Source organism: Meriones unguiculatus, chromosome 9 (assembly GCF_030254825.1).
Source record: "Meriones unguiculatus strain TT.TT164.6M chromosome 9, Bangor_MerUng_6.1, whole genome shotgun sequence".
In the NCBI taxonomy this organism is placed as follows: domain Eukaryota; kingdom Metazoa; phylum Chordata; class Mammalia; order Rodentia; family Muridae; genus Meriones; species Meriones unguiculatus.
The window spans coordinates 89203390-89220632 of record NC_083357.1 but is presented as its reverse complement, the minus strand read 5'-3'; positions in this window follow the sequence as shown (position 1 = coordinate 89220632).

Sequence of the window (17243 nt, the reverse complement as noted above, 5' to 3'; positions counted from 1 at the left end):
GCCTAAAGTTTTCCACACATAACCTATAATACATAACCTATCCTGTACAGACATCCAAGTAAACTAGATCTGAAAATATAACTATTATTATTACTATATCATTCATATTAATATTATTACATTGTGAGTTTAGTTGGAATCCAAATATGATATTTAAATAAAACTCAAAAAGGATATATTATAGTTGTAGTTTAGGCTGTCATGGATTAACTCAAAATTACCTCCCAATTTTGAAGGGTACCAAACAAATATATTTTATGTAGCAGTAGTGATGTCGAAATAGGCTCCAAATAATTTTCAAGATCTTGTTTTGTCTTCACTTTGTATCATTACTTCAGCAAATCCTATGCTAGAAGACATGGATAAAGCAGGAAGACATGCATCCAAGAGTCTGAAACCTCGAGTTTATACATTTATTTCAACCCCTTCACACTGAATCCTGAAACAAATAACTATTCCCCATCAGAGTCTGTTTGTCCTAATTTATACAGTAGAGATTATGTGCCATGTCTAAAATGCCTTGCTGTGTAGTTGAAAATCATTATACAGAATAAAAGCCTAATGTGTATTTTAGAGTTGTGAATTCCTTAACTGAATTATTTTAGACTAATTGAAAATGAAGCATGGAGTCCATTATCTTAGTGGCCTCAGGAAACCTAATAAATTACCCCAACCAAACCTCCTTCATTTATTAAAATGGTATTATTAATCCTTATTAACAGAGAAAATGCCAAATGAGTGGACAAAATAATCTGTGCAAACTGCTGAACCAGCTCTTGACACAAAGTAAGCTCTCAATGAGTGCTAATTATTCTTTTTGTTAAGTTACTAGTGAAAAGGTAAACAATTCTGCCAATGCATTGCTTGTGGAAGTGGTAAATTCTTACTGGGTTTTACCCCCTGTGAACTGAAGGCAACTAATGAATACTTGCCAAGAGAGGGAGAATTATTCTCTGCCAGGGATGAGTCCCCTTTGATTAGCCAAAACAAAGTCGTCAGCACTGAAACACACACTAGCAACAAAAATGGACTCAGAGATTGTATTTATATACCTGTGCGTATGTGTGTGTATGCGTAATAGCAACAATCCTATGAAAAGGGGCTATCAATTTGAGAGTGGGACTGCACTGGAGGTCCCAAAGGGAGGAGAAATCGGTGAGTATGGAGTAAGAAAAGGGGAGGTAAGAAAGTAATACAATTGTAATTTTAGCTAAAAGGGTAAAGGAAAGGTAAGACAAATGAATGAATAAAATGTGAAGTATAAATTAAAATTTATGTATCCACTTTTGTTCCATTAAAAATTAAAGAGATGCATGAAAATGTATAACTGAAATATAATTGGAATGTAAAAAATAAAGCATCATTAGCCATTTTCTTTTTCTGATTAAGAAGAGATTTTTTTTTTAGGGTGGCATTTGTCATTTGTTCCTAAGAAGAAATCCCTCCTAACCCACGAACTGGAAAACACGTCTGAACTATTCTGAAAGAGTAATGGTGAGTCCAATGTTATTAGGGGAGCTATTTATGGCATCTTACAAGTTTTCTTCAAATAATACTCCTAACAATCTCATGCTAGCAGCACACACACACACACACACACACACACACACACACACACACTAAAAGATAAAGACTTTAAAGTTAGAGAGTTTAAGTCTGAGTCTTACCTTACATAAGGAAGTCATCTCTCCCTACCATGAAAGACAGTTTAATAGAAGAGCAAACTCAAAATGGTAAAGAAACAAAGGTTCACCAGGAAAGCTTCAACCCTAGCTTTCTTTACTTGCTCATCTTCCCCTTTCAGGCCACTATAATTGTAACCAACCCCAGACATGTCAGTCCTCTGCCCAATAGTTTAATCCATGACACCAACTTTTATTCCTATGATAATAGTTCTGACACATTAATCTCATCATGCCTCTTCCTGTCATAAAAGAAGCTGAAAGTTCTAATTTCAATCTTTAGATAGTGGATCTACAGACTGACTATTCTTTTTTAAGTTAAATTTTATTTTTATATTTGTTTCCTACAATTTATTCACTTTGTATCCCAGCTGTAGCCTCCTCCCTCATCTCCTACCAGCCCCATCCACCCTTCCTATTCTCCCCCTATGTTCTTTCCTGAGTCCCCTTTTAGGAACGGACCTCCTCCCCTTCTCTGACCATAGCTATTCTTTAGATCCATGTTCTAGGAGTCTAGCTGTATCACACTCTTTTCTTTGCCCATATTGAAGTCATCTCATAACCATCTTCAACTTTTAATTTTTCCTAACCCTTTGTTAGCATCTTCACAGTTATATTTGGTCATCTGTTGTCTAGACTTCTTTTTTTCTGTTCTTAGTCCATTCTTTACAAAGCAGTGAGAACTGTCCACTTATAACAGCAATCATGTCACATGGAAACCAAAGTTCAGACTTCATACTGGGTCTGCCTATTCCTTAACTTCCTTGGAAAGCCTTTATTTGTATGATTTACCCCAAATTGCCCCAGTTTTTTACTCTTGCAGCCTTTTTATGTAACATTAATTGTGTCCCTTTGCTCTAAAATGTCTTTGGGGTATGGTAAAACTCAGATGTGTTCTGAAGACAAATGATAACATGAGCCTGTGGCTTTATACTTTCTTTTAGAGATGGGCAGATAAATATTGCGTGAGGTGTTCATCACAGAGCTGTAATGAATCCCAGCCATAACAATTGAACTGGCAGTTTCGCTGAGGCATGCAACTGTTCATTAGGAATGAGGGCCTCTGAGTTGATTAAGAAGAGGTTTCAAGGAAATCTCTAAGTGTTTCTTATTAAGTTCAAAAAGGTAGTGGAAAGTGTTATGGGTGTGGTAGATAGAATAATAATAGCTCACGGAAACATTTGGGTTTAATTCTGAGAAACTGTGAAGTTTTTCTAGGTGTGATTAAACCCAGACATTTTGGGTGAAGAAATTAGTTTGAATTGCCCCAGTGGGCCTAAGTAATCACATAGGCCCTCACAAAGTGGAAACATTTTTCTCAGTTGTATTCAGTCAGAGGGAGATGTGTCCAGAAAAGGATGAGCAGAAAAAAAGATCTCTGGCTTTGAAGATATAAGACATTCACTTGAAATTATAAATATACATCTCTCCTAGATGCAGAAACAGTCACCAAAACGGAGCCTAGGTTTAATGACATTGTGACTTTAGTCCAGGGAAATACATCAGACTTGTGAAAGGCGGTAAAGGAGTAAATTTAAGAAACTAATTACAGGATGACATTAATCTGTAACATGAGTCCAAAGCTACGAAGGCTTTCAGTCTCCACACCAAGACCTTGAGTTGCCATAATTCCACAGACTAATTAAAAACACTAGAACGACAACTCCATAGCCATAAATGGTAACTGGATCTGCCTGTATCAGGTAACACATTGTTGACTTTTATGACATTGATATTAGGATAACAAGAGGCATTTTAGACATAAATAGCATGAAAAATATAAACAAAAGTTAAGCAACTAAATGAATCTTATGTATTCTTCTCTTAGATGTTTTTTCAAAGTCTTTCAAAGTCAGGATATGTATTTTCTCTGTACCTTCTGCTCTTCATGAAGCATCACTAATATCCTTGTGTCACTTCAGACTCCCTGAATCAAATATTTGCCTGCTCTGCTTTTAATAAATATTGATAACATTCTCTGGAAATTCTCTTTTTAATGTGGATGTTTTCTCCATGTTTCACAAATCTAATAATCTGAGAAAACAGTTAAAATGGATTTTGACATGACATTTGCTCATCAATTGATGTGTCTACACACGTGTCAGAGTTTAGATAGATATGGTTCTCATTTACATAATGTTCACACAAAACACCAAAAGGATCTATCTGTATATTGTGCCATGAACTGAAACCCTTTTTTTTAACTGACAAATAAATAATGCATAAATGTACAGTGTGTAATTTTTGAATTATCAAATTATCATCACAGAATGATATTTTATTTTTATTGACAGACGTCTGTGTTGCTGGTGTCATTTTTCCTTGTCTTCCTACTGAAAAGCTAATCCTTCCTTTTAAAAACAAGATATCTGACGAGCAGAATTTAAACAACTTAATAACTGTTTCTAGGTAATATTGTTGTGAGAGTTTATTGAGTTAAAACATTTAGCAAACACTAAAGAGGTGAGTTGCAAATGTTTTTCTAAATTACTTAAAATTTAATTTCTAAAACTCATTCGTGTCTGTGTGTACGTGTGTGGTTGTGTGTTGTGCATCTGTGTGTAGGTTTCCTCAGGGTTTTGTGTATGTGTGGGAGAGAAGTAAACATCGGGTGTCTTTGATTATTGTTGTACATCACACTTTTGAAACGGTCTCTCAGTGAATATGGACCTGACCTTGTCTACGAAGCTTGCCAGCCCGTGCACCCCATGGTCCACCTATTTTTCTGCACACAGCCCAGGGGTGAGTGGGTTTCTGCTGTATATGACTTGTACGTAAGTGTGGCTGATCTGAATCGCCATGCTTGCACATAAAGTATTTCACTCACTTACCTAACTTCCCAGTCTTAAATTTTGTTCTTCTGATTGAATTTTTTTTTTTTTTTTTGGATGCCTTGTAGTTAATGTGAAGCTCGGCTGGGTAAGGTTCAAGTCAGTCATCTCCAGAAAGCCCATATATTTGCTCTGTGTCTATGATGATAGAATCCCTTTTCTCAGCAGGGTTTTAAGACTCCCCTGATCTGGATGATTCCAGGTCATGTAAGGAGCGTCACATACCCATGGGGTGCATTACAAGCCAGACCATTTCTTGACAAGGAAACTGCTCTAGAAAGCATCTAGCAGTTCCTAGAAATGCCCAACCCTGCTAGTATCTTAGTCCAACAGTGACCTTCAATTGTAATTGGAGATTTCCCCACTCACAGGATAATTAAGTACTGTATTGTCCTTCTTGTGATAGGACCATTAAGTATCTCTGACCCCCTTACCCCAGCACATCAAGTACACTCATCCTCAAAATACCTCCCTCTGCTCAAGGTTTATATTGTCCTTAATTTCACATGAATAGACCAACTGAAGACCAATTGAGATTCGACATTTAACCTTCACTGGGGTCACATATCACTGGGCCTCACCGGACTGTGTCTTGGCTCCAAACTGACCAGGCATCATCCAGGATCCCACCCAAAGGAGAACAACAGGTAAGAATGAGATTTTCTGTTTTCCTTTTTCCTTCATTTATCCCTTTCACTATTTTCTCTTGCAAAGAAAACAAGATGGCACTGGTAAATTAGTGAGAATGAAAAGGGTTCATCATCTAGGACACTGTTATAAACTTGAAACTCCAGCTTTTAGCAGGACACAAGAAAATAAAATCAGCATGTGAAGAAGATCATCATGTGATATTTATTTATTTATATTTAACAATTTATTTATCTATTTATTTATTTGGTATAATGTAATCAATACTCTTTTAGAGTGCAAACCATTCATACCAGTACCAATTGGGCTAAAACAGAAAAGAGGCCATCCTATTTCTGGGTCCAAGTGTGGGTCCAATTTCTTTCAAGCTATCAGGTATAGGGAAGCGCCTTGTAGGAGCCTCTCATTTTCACTCTGCTCTCACACTCAGAATCACACATTACATCACCGTTTACTCACTTTTACACTCTTCTTTTAAGGGTTAGTGAGACTAGTAAGCACAACTTCATACTCGTGATAAAGATGACAGGCACACTATAATGTTTTGTATTACCGATGACCTAAGAGACACTTTTCAATCTTCCAAATAAAGATATTATTCCAACATCTAATTCTGCTCTACATGTTGTGCCTTGGATTTTGTGGACCGGATCAAGGACTTTCTGTTCTAAGATATAATTTTGTTTTTATAAACTGTTTTGTGTCTCATAGAATAGGTCTTCTTCTTCACAGGCTTATGATATTAGGCTTTTCAATCAGGCTTTCTCCTCACCACTACCTCATCATCATCCATTCCTGTCACCATTCCTTACTTTCGTAAGGCTCTCAAATCCAATCACTGATGGCCAAACATATAAATCCACAGAACATTTGACCTCAACTTCAATGACTTTTATTCTTACACTTTAAAACCTCTATTTCCCAATAAAATTCGACTTGTTTTGGTCTAGTTCTTATATTTCTGCAAAGTGTGTGGCTTTCTAAATTTTTTTAAATTTTTATTTGTTAAGAAATAATTTGAATTTATTAGAAAAGTCGTAGGAATTAACTTTCTAATTCTGCTCAGTTCCCAAAACCCATGATCAGTATCATTTCATTACAGAAAATCTTATCTATCCTAATCTTTTTTTTTTGTTCACGTAGCTCTTTAAATGTCCAAAGCCTGCCCAGTTCATATTTGCTTTTGCAACAAATATCTGTAAACAGCTGAGTTAGCTATCACTATCGCAAAACTGCCAACTACCTGATCTCACTTCACATTCACTAGCATGGACTCCCAGGGTCAGTGAACGGCCTTATCTTTATTTATATTTTCTACTTGAGTATTTTTTTCAAAGCTTTTCCACTTAGTCCAACATTCCTATGCCCAAGGCAACCACACTTTCAGGTGACAACTTTACAGTTAAAACAAGTGAGAAAATGTATGTCCTAATGAGGGTGGGGAAGCACATAATTTTCTTCCTAACCCAAACTGTAGACAAGATTTCTTGGCATTACTGTTTATGGACTGTGCACCTGGCATTTCATAATCCTGTCTTTGACTCTTGCAAAATGTCAATGTAGTGGTTTCTATTATTAGTTCATTAGATAAACTGAGAAGCATGGAATGAAGTACACTGGGTCTGTATAAACAAACGTGGGTGGTCTAGTTCTAGTATTTATTACTCAACCTCAAATTTTGTTGCTGTGAACATTAAATTCAAATGCACAGGTAGGTGTTGTCGTGGTTTTGTGCGTTGACAATGTTTGCAAAGTCTAAAAATGGCTGTGCTTACATATACATATATATCTACACATATCATATATATAGAGAGAATAATAGCAATCATATCACAAAATATCATAAAATGACAATATTATCTACATTTTTTGAATAAAAATGCAGTTTGTTCTTTATAAAATCAGTGTTAAGTCTTTGCTCTAAATTTAACAAAATGGATCACCTTGAACCATTTTCTTATTATCACCAGTGCTTACAAATACAATATCTATCTATCTATCTATTTATCTATAATTTATGTGTTTGTGTGTGCATGTTTGCTTGTCAATAAATTCATGTACCACTGTGCATGTGTAGAACAAATTGCGTAAGTCTCATTATTCTATGTGAGTCCTGAGGATAGAACTCATCAACTTGATGATAGGGGCTTTAATCCATTGAGTCTTCCTGAGTTCCTGAAATACATTTTTTCCACGAAGATTATTCAGAACTAAAACCCCTCCCAGCTTTAACATAGAAAGATTCTTGTTAATCACATTCACCAGTCCATTCCTTCCCACTTAGTACTTGACAGCAACATTCTAGTTTTTATGACATACTTGAGACATGGAACATGGAGAAATCTAGTTGGTACAGTCCTGGAATCTTCATTCATACTCATTATCTCTCATAGCACTTCAGAGAAAAGTAATTATCAGTAATAATAGCTGGTACTCCACAAGCTATAATAACAAACGGTCTGGAAAGACATGCACATTGGTACAATAGTGAGAAGAATATCATGGAAATAAGCAACAAATTTCTGATTGGATTTAACTCTTGTTCCATGTAAGGAAACCCAGACCTGGCAACATTATTAGTATACTCACATGTGGTTAGATGTTCCTAATTCCTAGGAGAGAACCAGGATATTTCTGAATGGTAATAGAATTAAATTAATTCTAAATTAATCTAATGATGTATCCCTTTACCCTTTTCAGTGCTTCTCTTAACACTCAACTAAGAAGCTTCTATTTGTAGCAAATGGTTATTAACATGGCAACCCACAACAGGTTAAGGTGCAGAAAATATGACACTGAAGAATGAATTATATCGGCTGTACTACCTATTGCCAAGGCTCCCAGATCATTGCAGACGATAATTCATAAAGAATGTAAAATCCAGAGGTGGTAGTTGACTATAACAAAACAGTGTCTTCCTGACCCATCAGGGAAGCTGCACATGTGAGTTCACAAAGGTTGTAATAGCATGCAAAAAAGCTGTGTAAATTCATGCCAAAACATCTCCCAGCATGGAGATGGGAGCTGGTCTTTAAGTCGCATCCCTAGATGTGGAATTACTAACAGTTATTAGCTTCATGAGAGATATAACTTTTTCTTTTTTTTTTTTTGTTTTGTTTTGTTTTGTTTTCAGTGCAGTTTATTCAGGAACCTTGAACAATCATCGGACCCTGGGGAAAGCCAGCCCACAGCTTATATTGCCTCTGGGTAGCCAACCCCAGCGTGCCACGTGGGCAATGCAGATAGGTCCACATACATGGAAGCAAGCCAGATCCTCAGCCTTAGCCAAATGTGGACTTGTTTGTGACAGAGAGCACTCACCATCGGGAAGGTGGAAGGTGGAAACTAGCTCCATCTGTAAGGCGCGGCATTACGCAGCTCTCTACAGTTCCCCCTTTTTGTTTTAGACGCATCAGGCAAGAGTAGAGGTCTGATCTCTGATATTAGAAATAAATTGGGACTTTGTACCGATGTTCATTTAGGTGTCATCCACCCAAAGAGCATCAGTCCCGTCTGATACCTTTTTCTCAGAGGCGGGACCTGGGGCATCAACCCGCATGCAATCAGACATGCTCTTCTCTGGGTCCAAAGCGGCTGACCCTGAGTGCAGTGCTTAGCCTCGCATCCTGAGCATAACCTTTTAGCTTTTTATGGTAGCCAAACATGCTTGGGGAGACTGTCCTGCTTCAATGGCTATAAAGGCCTGAATGATCATGGCTGCATTACGCTGTTGTGAGACTCTAATCTTGCATATACACCACAGGCAAACCAAGGAGACCAACACCAGAAGGCCTGCTAATGCTCCCATGCCTGCCCATTCCTTCAGATGATTCATGGCTGCAGCAATCCATGTTGATAATCCTGTGGCTAGTCCTGCGTCCACTCTGGTAGAATTTATGTGATAATGGCCACTCTCAGCTGCTCCATCGTAGTATCGAATTCTTCAGTCCAATTACCTAAAATATAGCTAGACAATTGTTTAGACAGATTTGCAGCACAGGAAAAATTCTCATGTTGTATGCTAGTGACACAAAGTCCAGCATACTTCCATTGACAGCCAGGTAGAGCGATTTGCCATAGGGTGTCAATTTGCTCCTGCACGAGGTCAATCCTCTGATTGAACACCATCAAGCCTCCTTTCAGTTGAGCATTAATTCCTTTTTGTACATCTAAGGCATGAGCTACATTGGCTAAAAGATTATTCAGGGTCTGAGCAGTCTGCCCAGTATGACTCATGGCTAATGCCACGGTGGTAGCTCCAACAGCCGCCAATGAGATGGCAGTAACAGTGGCGGCTGTAGTTCCAAGATCCCTTTTCTGACTGAAGAAAGTCATAGCGTGAGGGGCATCAACGGGTACAGGCACCCAGCGAGGCATGCGAGTAACCAGGGCATACCTAAATTCACTAGCATTCCAGCATTGGACAAAAAAGCAAGTATCATCACCACAATTACTTGGCTCTATCTGGCTAATAATGAATAAAAATGGGGGATATAAACAAACAGGTGTGGGCTTATAGGAAATATCATGAGAAGCCTTAACCCCCTCATTGGAAAATCCTGCATCAGTTCTAGAACTAGCAGTGGTGGTGTCCGAGGTCTGAGTAGGTTCAGGAGACCATTGCTCCCAGGGGCGAGATGTGCTCCATGTAAATTGACTAACTCCATGTTTTCCTCCACTTTTGAAAGTCATTTAAGGTTCTTAAATTATTTTTTCCCTTTTTTTTAATTTTTCCTCAATTACACTTTATTCATTCTGCATCCCCCTATTAGCCCCTCCCTCCTCCCCTCCCAATCCCACCCTCCCTCCTCCCTCTGCATGCATGACACTCCCCAAGTCCACTGATAGGGGAGGTTCTCCTCTCCTTTCTGATCTTAGTCCATCAGTTCACATCAAAAGTGGCTGCATTGTGCTCTATTATGGCCTGGTAAAGCTGCTCCCCCCCAGGGGGAGGTGATCAAAGAGCAGGCCAATCAGATTATGTCAGAGGCAGTCCCTTTTCACATTACTATGTAACCCAATTGGACTCTGAACTGCCCTGGGCTACCTCTGTGCAGGGGTTCTGGGTTATCTCCAAGAATAGACCTTGGTTGGAGTATGAGTCTCTTGGAAGTTCCCTGTGTTCAAATTTTCTTGTTCTGTTGCTCTCTTGTGGAGACCCTGTCCTCTCTAGCTCTTACTATTTCCCAGTTCTTATATAAAATTCCATTCACTCTGCTCAACACTTGTCCATCAGGCTCAGCATCTGCTTTGATAGTCTGTAGGGCAGAGGGTTTCAGAGGCCCTCTGTGGTAGGTTCCTAGGTTGTTTCCTGTTTTCTTCTTCTTCTGATGTCCATCCTCTTTGCCTTTCCGGATGGGGATTGGACATTTTAGTTAGGGTCCTCTCTCTTGCTTAGTTTCTTTAGATGCACAGGTTTTAGTGGGTTTGTCCTATGCTGTATGTCTATATGAGTGAGTATATACCATGTGTGTCTCTTTGCTTATGGGACAACTCACTCAGGATGATCCTTTCCAGGTCCCACCATTTACCTGCAAATTTCATGATTTCCTTATTTTTCATTGCTGAGTAATATTCCATTGTGTAGATGTACCACAATTTCTGCATCCATTCTTCAGTTGAGGGGCATCTGGGTTGTTTCCAGCTTCTGGCTATTACAAATAAAGCTGCTACAAACATGGTTGAGCAAATGTCCTTTTTGTGTACTTGAGCCTCTTTTGGATATATGCCCAGGAGTGGTATGGCTGGATCTTGAGGAAGCGCTATTCCTAGTTGTCTGAGAAAGTGGCAGATTGATTTCCAGAGTGGTTGTACAAGTTTACATTCCCACCAGCAGTGGAGAAGGGTTCCCCTTTCTCCACAACCTCTCCAGCATGTGTTGTCACTTGAGTTTTTGATCTTGGCCATTCTCATGGGTGTAAGGTGAAATCTCAGCGTTGTTTTGATTTGCATTTCCCTAATGGCTAGTGAGGTTGAGCATTTCTTTAAGTGCTTCTCTGCCATTCGGTATTCCTCTACAGAGAATTCTCTGTTTAGCTCTGTTCCCCATTTTTTAAGTGGATTACTTGGTTTGCTGATTTTCAGCTTCTTTAGTTCTTTATACATACTGGATATGAGTCCTCTGTCAGATAAAGGGTTGGTGAAGATTCTTTCCCAATCTGTAGGTGGTCGCTTTTTTTTGATGACGGTGTTCTTTGCTTTGCAGAAGCTTTTCAGTTTCATGAGGTCCCATTTATTGACTGTTGCTCTTAGAGCATGTGCTGTTGGTGTTCTGTTCAGGAAGTTTTCCCCTGTACCAATGAGTTCTAGGGTATTCCCCACTTTTTTTTCTAGCCGATTTAATGTGTCAGGTTTTCTGTTGAGGTCTTTGATCCACTTGGACTTCAGTTTTGTGCAGGGTGACAAGTATGGATCTATTTTCATTTTTCTACATGTAGACATCCAGTTGGACCAGCACCATTTGTTGAAGATGCTATCTTTTATCCATTGTATGGTTTTGGCGCCTTTGTCAAAGATCAGGTGTCCATAAGTGTGTGGGTTTATTTCTGGGTCCTCTGTTTGGTTCCATTGATCCACTATTTTGTTATTATGCCAGTACCATGCAGTTTTTAAAACTTTTGCTCTATAGTACAACTTAAGATCAGGGATGGAGATACCTCCAGAAGATCTTTTATTGTAGAGGATTGTTTTAGCAATTCTGGGTTTCTTGTTATTCCATATGAAGTTGAGAATTTTTCTTTCCAGGTCTGTAAAGAATTGTGTTGGTAATTTGATGGGCATTGCATTGAATCTGTAGATTGCTTTTGGTAAGATAGCCATTTTTACTATGTTAATCCTGCCAAGCCATGAACATGGGAGATCTTTCCATCTTCTCATATCTTCTTCTAATTCTTTCTTCAGAGAATTGAAATTATTTTCATACAAGTCTTTGACTTCCTTGGTTAGGGTTACTCCCAGGTACCTTATATCATTTGTGGCTATTGTGAAGGGTGTTGTTTCCCTAATTTCTTTCTCAGCCCTTTTGTCTTTTGTATACAGGAGAGCTACTGATTTTTTTTTAGTTAATTTTGTATCCGGCCACTGTGCTGAAGGTGTTTATCAGCTGTAGGAGTTCCCTGGTAGAGTTTTTCTAAGAGTGTAGTCCATAGTAAGCCAGCCATTCTCTAGTTGAAGACACATCCAAGTACAATTAGACAGTGCAAATTTGTTGAAACATTTTTAAATAAAAGTCTAAAAACTATGTAGGTAGGGTGGGAGATTTGGGGGAATAGAAGATTGACTATCAGAAAATGTACAAAATTCTCAAAGACCATAAAAATGATCAAAGAGTGAAATGTGTGCACCACTGCTTCTTAAATTGACTAACTAACTGTATGCATAAAGTGTTATTATTCTACATTAAACTGATAAAACATTTGTGCTCATATCTCAGCAGTAGTTGTTATGTTGTTATGTGGGCTGCATGGAGTGAACCTGAGAATACCCGAGGTGAGAAAGTATTCTTCCTGAACATAGCATTTCAACTATTGCTGCTGAAGAACGTGAATAAAGCCATTGTGGCTACTTCAGGCAATATTAACACTAACCCCATGTGATGCCATTTAGCATATAAATAGCACCTAGTTAAGATGTTACTAAAATTTAATATACTTATTATTGAATTTTCTAACAAATTTTGTTCAGTGCCACAGATTTCTAGAAAATTCTGTTTCTGCTCATGGCTTTACACTTCCAAGTTTGCTTCACTTTCAACAGAAATTGCAAGGAAAATAAAACAGCTATAAACAATGTGAATACTTAAACCTTCAAATTGAAAGAGGCAAACAGTTTGCTTCTGGAAGTGTGATGGCAGAACTTCAGAATCTCTCTGTCCATGCTTTGAGACCATTGGGAGTATCCTGGGATCAGAGCACTTAGAAACTCAATGATAATCAAAAGAACTCACTGACTGAGAGTCCGTAAATTGGAATTTCATGCAGGATTATGCCTTGAGAACAAAATATTTCTGTTATTGAGTTTAGTGTACATTAAAAACAATGCAATCAAAGCAATTTATCCCTGAGTCCCATCCTTCTTTAGTGAAGAGTTTTGCTACTTTAACTATGAGAAAGAAATTCTACTGATGGTGGTGGCTGCATCAATTTAAATATACTGATACCTTAGTTATAGATGATATGAAAATTTAATTGATACCAATCAGTAATATTCAACAGCACAATATGTGACTGGCCCCCCTTATCTATAACATAATTTTCTTAGAAAGAATACTTGAGCTAGTGAAAGATAAAATTACAAGTAACAAATAAGTCTTGTGTACGTGGATCAATGATGCTGTTGAGAAAGTCTGACAAAACAAATTCATGTGATATATCTGGCAAGCCTAGATTATCAAGGGAGGTCTTCTGCAAGCATTTTCAGGATCAGAGGGCTCTAGAGGAACTCTCTTCTCTGTTTAGCTAATCTAAAGCGCATGGTATAAATTGAGGCTGCTTTGACTAGAAGAAAGGGGAGGGAAGGTGGGATTGGGAGGGGAGGAGAGAGGGGTTTATAGGGGGATACAAAGTGAATAAAGTATAATTAATAAAAGTTTAAAAAATTTTAAAAAAGTAAAAAAAAAGAAAACAAAAACAAAAACCCAATAGAGTAGAGAAGAGCATGGCTAATGACCCCCCTTGGGCACTCTCAAAGAGGAGATAAGCTTAGTCACCATGGTGGTTTGAATAAAATTGGCTCCAATAGGCTCATAGAGAGTAGCACTATTAAGAGGTATTGTATTTTTCCAATTTTAATTTTTTAATTCGTTTATTTTGTATAAATTACAATTTATTCACTTTGTATACCAGCTGTATTACCCCCTGCCGTCATTCCTTCCCAATCCCATGCACCTTCCCTCTTCTACTCCTATGCCCCTCCCCAAGTCCTCTGATAGGGGAGGTCTTTCTCCCCTTCCATGAGGCCTATCAGGTCTCATCAGGACTGGCTCCTCCCTTAAGGGGAGGTGATCAAAGAGTCAGCCACTGAGTTCATGTCAGAGACACTGTTCCCCCTACTAGGGAACCCACTTGGATACTGAGCTGCCATGGGCTACATCTGTGCAGGGGTTCTAGATTATTGCTATGCATGGTCCTTGGTTGGAATATCAGTCTAAGAGAAGGCCAGAATTTTTGATTCTGTTGTTCTCTCTGTGGAGCTCCTGTCCCCTCCAAGGCTTTCTATCTTCCCATTCTTTCATAATATCTCCTGCACTCTGCCTAAAGTTTGGCTATGAGTCTCAGTATATACTTCAATACCTTGCTGGGTAGAGTCTTTCAGAGGCCCTTTTTGGTAGGCTCCTGTTGTGTTCCCTGTTTCCTCCTTCTTCCAATGTCCATCCCATCTGCTTTTCTGAATAAGGATTGATCATCTTACCCAGGGTCCTTATTCCTGCTTAGCTTCCTTAGGTGTACAGATTTTAGTATGTTTACCCTATATTAGATGTCTAATATACACTTATAACTGAGTATATACCATGTGTGTCTTTGTGTGTTGTTGTGACTCTGACAAAGCAAGTGAAAGACCTGTTTGAAAAATACTTCAAGTCTCTGATGGAAGAAACTGAAGAAGATATGAGAAGATGGAAAGACCTCCCATTTTCATGGATCGGTAGGATTAACCTAATGAAAATGGCCGTCCTGTCAAAAGCAATATACAGATTCAATGCAATTCCCATCAAATTACCAACACAGTTCTTTACAGAACTTGAAAGAACAATTTTCAATTTCATATGGAAAAATAAAAACCCAGAATTGCTAAAACAATCCTGTACCAAAAGAGATTGTCTGGAGATATATCCATCCCAGATCTCAAGCTGTACTACAGAGCAATAGTAAGAAAAACTGCATGGTACTGACAAAGAAACAGAATGGTGGATCAATTTAATTGACTAGAAGAGGAGGTATGGTCTTGTTGCAGTAGGTGTTGCATTGTTGGAAGAAGTGTCCCCTCGGGGGCAAGTTTTGAGGTCTCAGATGCTCAAGCTTGGCCAGCGTATCTTATTCTGTTCCTGCTGCCTGTGCATCCAGATGCAGAACTCTCAGCTTCCTCTGCAGCACCATGTCTGCCTATATACCACTGTGCTGCCGGCCGTGATGGAAATGGACTAAACCTCTGAACCATAAGCCAGAGTGAATGTTGTTTTCCCATTATCTCCCTCCAGATCCTTTTAAAATTCTCATGCTCTTTTAGAACTTGCATTTCTGGAAAAAAATATTTCACAGTTTTAATCCAGTTAACACAACACAATCCAGAACTGTGTTTCATACATACTTTAAGAATTCTAAAGGCAGTTGATATTTTCAGAGTGAAAAAGTCCTGCGGAATTTTTTTCTCCATCTCAGTCTCCACAGTATGTCATAAAAAGTAGAGAAGAAAGAGTCCTACCCCAGTTACCAGTTGGTGCTTCAGTGCTGATTTGGAAATCCATCACTGTTCTAATTCAGCAGAACAGCACATGGTTTCCAAGTCAAAGCCCTTCATCCTCACTAACTAAAGTATGTTTCCCTTATTTGTTACAAAGTTTCCTCTTATGTGAGATCTTCTCACTATAATTCATGAAATTCAGAAAGTTTTTGTGAAGCGAAAGAATTCAAACTTGAGATATTCTTATTTAATTTGGAGACATCTCTATTCAAATGATTCTTATATTTATACATATTTGGTGAGTAGGAAGTTTTGAATATGAAATGCCCGTAAGCTCATGTTTTGGAGGTCTTGTTTCACAGTTTTTGACTTTGTGTGTAAGAATGCGGAACTTGGGGATATAGAGCCTATGTAGCGGGTGTCATAGCTTATGGGGAAGGGTGATTTAGGGAAAATATCAGATTTTCTTTTTTTTCTTTCTTAAGTTCTCTCTCTCTTTTCTATCTACTTTTGCCACCTGACCAGTTCCCTCATGTTCCTGCTGTCAGGAACAGGGACTGGTCCTGGTCCACTCACCTATACTCTTCACCATGTTCCTTACCATACTCTTTCCAGTGGACTAAAGTAAGTCTCTTCTCCATTAAGTTGGTTATTTGATCAAAGCTACAGGATAGTAACACAGTGTCCTCACATAACATATTCAGAATCCTTCAGATCTGGCAACATTTAGCACCTATTTCTAGATTGAGGAATTAAGCAAATAAACATTGTTTCAAAATTCTGTTTTCCAATATCTATGATCAGACCATTGCAGAGATTATAACAGCCATGGATTTTAGCATTATCTAAATCTGAACCCATGAGAGGATAACAAGATAAGTGTACTTAGGACCCCAAAGGAGCATAATTTCTCAGAGACTCGAGTTGTGGGCAAGAACTATTTCTGGATGAACTACAGAAATTTTGACTTAGTGACAATAGATATTATTTTCAATATTTTAACTTTTCCCTCAAGTTCTAATTAACCTAAACTTAAAGGATAAACAGTATGACTTTCTAGGGAGAAGGTAAACATACTGTCAAAAGGTGTATGTCCGACTGGGGTAGGGATTATAAAAAAGAGGGGCATTAATTGATAAGAAAACATTTTAGGCTTAAGGAAAAGCCTTGAGAACACCTAGAATTTTACAGAAGGCTATGGAAATATTAAATTGGAATATACATGGACTTTCAGCCTCCTAATGCATCTGAACTGCACTGAGTTACTTGTACATAAAAAAACATTCTTGGCACCACTTCTGAAGTATAGTGTATGTGGTACCAAGTAGGATCATAGGCAATATTCTACCTTCTGGTTCCATAGGATGAGATAGTTTCTTATCGTCAACATCTCTCCGATACAACGTGCATTTATATGACATCTATTCAATTCTATATTTAGAGAGAATATAAATCTTCCTAAAGGAACTAGAATCATCTTTAAAGCCTTCCTTAGCTACAGACTGATCCAAGCAGAGACAGTAACTCCCTCACGAGTGATCCTTAATTTTGACTTACAGATTTTGGCTCTGTAGGAGACGTTTCTGTGCCTGTGTTCAAGCAGTCCAAAGCTTCCCTGATGAGATTGATAGAAAAGGCATTGACTTGCATCAATTGTGATGATAGGTTTTATGACTGGACTGAG